This window comes from Archocentrus centrarchus, unplaced genomic scaffold (assembly GCF_007364275.1).
Source record: "Archocentrus centrarchus isolate MPI-CPG fArcCen1 unplaced genomic scaffold, fArcCen1 scaffold_44_ctg1, whole genome shotgun sequence".
Lineage (NCBI taxonomy): Eukaryota > Metazoa > Chordata > Actinopteri > Cichliformes > Cichlidae > Archocentrus > Archocentrus centrarchus.
The window spans coordinates 979,380-983,879 of NW_022060270.1; positions in this window are offsets into that span (position 1 = coordinate 979,380).

The following is a 4,500-nucleotide window of genomic DNA, read 5'->3' on the forward strand; positions in this document are numbered from 1 at the left end:
CACAGCAGTGGGGAATAAGTTTAATTACAGTAGAAGTCTTTCTGAAAGTGCTGTAACTAAGTTTAAGGATCTAATTCCTTCATTGTTATGCTCTTCAGTGCCAACACAGTGCAGAGCAGCTACCTAAACTCTGCTCCCAGTGAGGTCGATTATCTCGTCAATAGTTTTACATCCTCACTGCGTATAACTTTGGATACTGTGGCTCCTCTGAAAAGGAAAGCTTCAAATCAGAAGTGCCTGACTCCGTGGTATAATTCACAAACGCACAGCTTAAAGCAGATAACCCGAAAGCTGGAGAGGGAATGGCGTCTCACTAAATTAGAAGATGCTCATTTAGCCTGGAAAAAGAGTTTGTTGCTCTATAAAAAAGCCCTCCGTAAAGCTAGGACATCTTACTATTCATCATTAATTGAAGAAAATAAGAACAACCCCAGGTTTGTTTTCAGCACTGTAGCCAGGCTGACAAAGAGTCAGAGCTCTGTAGAGCCGAGTATTCCTTTCACGTTAACTAGTAGTGACTTCATGGATTTCTTTACAAATAAAATTTTAGACATTCGAGAAAAAATTATTCATAACCATCTCAAAGATTATTCTTCATGTTCGGCTGTTTTCAGCACTGCTGGTATTTGTTTAGACTCTTTTGCTCCAGTTGATCTTTCAGAGTTAACTTCAATAGTTACTTCCTCCAAACCAGCAACATGTTTATTAGATCCCATTCCTACTAGACTGTTCAAAGAAGTCTTTCCAATTATTGATGCTTCAATCTTAAAAATGATCAATCAGTCTTTATTAGTTGGCTATGTACCACAGACCTTCAAGGTGGCTGTAATTAAACCTCTGCTTAAAAAGCCATCACTGACCCAGCTGTCTTAGCTAATTATAGGCCAATCTCCAACCTTCCTTTTCTCTCAAAGATTCTTGAAAGAGTAGTTGTAAAACAGCTAACTGATCATCTGCAGAGGAACGGTTTATTTGAAGAGTTTCAGTCAGGTTTCAGAATTCATCACAGTACAGAAACAGCATTAGTGAAGGTTACAAATGATCTTCTTAGAGCCTCTGACAGTGGACTCATCTCTGTTCTTGTCCTGTTGGACCTCAGTGCAGCTTTGATACTGTTGACCATAACATTTTATTACAGAGATTAGAGCTTGCTATAGATATTAAAGGTACTGCACTGCAGTGGTTTGAATCATATTTATCTCATAGACTCCAATTTGTTCATGTAAATGGGGAGTCTTCTTCACACACTAAGGTTAATTATGGAGTTCCACAGGGTTCTGTGCTAGGACCAATTTTATTTACATTATACATGCTTCCCTTAGGCAGTATTATTAGAAAGCACTGCATCAATTTTCATTGTTATGCAGATGATACTCAGCTTTACCTATCAATGAAGCCAGATGACACATCAATTAATTAAACTGCAGGAATGTCTTAAAGATATTAAGGCCTGGATGACCTCTAATTTCCTGCTTCTAAATTCAGATAAAACTGAAATTCTTGTTCTCGGCCCCACAAATCTTAGAAACATGGTGTCTAACCAGATACTTACTCTGGATGGCATTACTTTGGCCTCCAGGAACACTGTGAGAAATCTTGGAGTCATTTTTGACCAGGATATGTCCTTCAATGCACATATTAAACAAATATGTAGGACCGCTTTTTTGCATTTGCGCAATATCTCTAAAATTAGAAACATCCTTTCTCAGAGTGATGCTGAAAAGCTCATTCATGCATTTATTACTTCTAGGCTGGATTATTGTAATTCATTATTATCAGGCTGTCCTAAAAGCTTTCTGAAAAGCCTTCAGCTGATCCAAAATGCTGCAGCTAGAGTACTGACAGGGACTAGAAAGAGAGAGCAGATTTCTCCCATATTGGCTTCTCTTCATTGGCTCCCTGTTAAATCTAGAATAGAATTTAAAATTCTTCTCCTCACCTACAAGGTCTTGATAAATCAGGCACCATCTTATCTCAAAGACCTCATAGTACCATATCACCCCAACAGAGCACTTCTCTCTCAGACTGCTGGCTTACTTGTGGTTCCTAGGATACTTAAGAGTAGAATGGGAGGCAGAGCCTTCAGCTTTCAGGCGCCTCTTCTGTGGAACCAGCTTCCAGCTTGGATTCGGGAGACAGACACCCTCTCTATTTTTAAGATTAGGCTTAAAACTTTCCTTTATGATAAAGCTTATAGTTAGGGCTGGATCAGGTGACCCTGAACCATCCCTTAGTTATGCTGCTATAGGCCTAGTCTGCTGGGGGGTTCACATAATGCACTGTTTCTCATTCACCTTATTTACTTTGTTTATACTCCACTCTGCATTTAATCATTAATTGATATTAATCTCTGGCTCTCTTCCACAGCATGTCTTTCTCTCCCCTCAGCCCAACCGGTCGCGGCAGATGACTGCCCCTCCCTGAGCCTGGTTCTGCTGGAGGTTTCTTCCTGTTAAAGGGAGTTTTTCCTTTCCACTGTCGCCAAGTGCTTGCTCATAGGGGGTCGTTTTGACTGTTGGGTTTTCTCTGTATTATTGTAGGGTCTTTACCCACAATACAAAGCGCCTTGAGGCGACAGTTTGTTGTGATTTGGCGCTATATAAATAAAATTGAATTGAATTGAATTGAATTGAATCTTTCACAGGCTGAAAACAGACACAAGCCTATTAATATCATTCATCATGACTAATGCATTAACTTCATATTTTCAGCTTTTATGTGCTAGAACCAAGCACTTCATGTAACTGTTTATGCACAAACACACCACACACTATGTACAATTCTTCATTGACATACCACAGCTGATGTACTGAGACTTAGATATACAACAATACATTAATTTCATCTGGCTTTACAATAGCTCACATGTAAATTTTGGCATAATAATTTCATAATTATGCTAAAAGATCATGTAGTCAACATGTAACATAACAGCAGGAATGCTGTACATCAAATGTCCAGCAGATGTCAGCACTCTTAAATGAGCTGTTGAACAGGTCTTTATGTGATCAGGCTCTTGGTGAAGCAGTTGGCTGGAAAGATTCAGCACATATATGGGGCCTCATCACAGCATCATTAGAGAGCTAAACAGCGGCAGCATAGAGAACAAAGTGAAGTCAGGACTATTTATACACATGATGTAATCAAGGAAGTGGAAACAGCTGGAGACACAGGTGTAGACGATAACAGCAATTATGGAGAGAAGGAAAACTTGAAGGCCAAAAGGATTAAAACAGAATAGAATAGAATAGAATAGAAAGCTTTGATTGTCATCAAGCATGGAGCATGGTGAAAATGTAACAGCTGCCACAGTTCAGTGTCTTTCCTTATAAAACTTAAAGTAGGAAGTCACACTTTCTAAAAATATAAAATAAAATAGAATGTATAAAAAATATGTACATTATAAAAAAAAAGATAACAGAAAAAGACACACTGGAAGGTAAAATAATAAATAAAGACACAAAGAACCAAATATAAATAACAAAATCTATAACCGCTAACAGTAACTAGATTTCTAAAGTAAAAACAAAACTCAAAATATTGCATTGATATTAGGAACCAAGTCACTTGTCAGACACTGGGAATAATAATGAAGCCAAACTGATAACACTCAAATACAAAACTCAAAGTCCTGGGACGAAAGCCAGGGAGCATGACAATAAATAAATTGTAAATCTTCATCTCTAAGCATCCAAAAAAATTAGCGGCCATTATGACACCAGTGATGTTATCAGCAGAGAAAACAGATGGGTGTGTGTGTTTTCAGTTAGGTTCTCTCAGGAGAACATTCCATTGCAGTGAAACAACTTAACCACAATACAACTTCTGTTCTTGAGATGAAACAAAGGAGGTTAGTGCTGTCTGTCTCTGTCAGGGAGGGTAAATTGCCACAGGCAAATACTCTACTCTACAATACTCTGCACAATTATTGTTTATACAAGCATGTTCAAAATAGCTGAAGATATAGTTTTCAGCTATTTTACCTTCCACTGCAGTGTGAGGGGTGGGGGAGTTCAATATAGATTTTTTTAAAAAGAGCAAAGGTCACTGTAAAGATCCTAAAATCTTAATAGGACAGCATAAAATGCGTGTTGCAACTTTATATGTTGCAGCTTTATTCGTAAAGCTTTTTATGCACTGACATAAAATTAGAAATTATTTAGCTTTGCTGTAATCTAAATGGGCAGGTTCGTTACTTTTTACCTTAGACCCACAGTTCTATTAATGCCTGTTTTTACAATGTCTATTTCATCCCTCCTCCACTATTCATCATGCCTCCTCAGCACACAGCAGAGCTTTCCACTTACAAAAATGACTGGCAAAAAAAAAATGAAGGAGCTAGGATAAACAAGTGTCTCTGCGAGTCACTTTAAACTCTGATTTAAAAATCAGTCCATCATTCTGCGATATATTCCAGAAATACGAGCATGAGCTTGTGGGAGTGTGCCTGTGCATGTCCAGACCTACAGTATCTACATAGCAGGTGTCACTTAGATATGT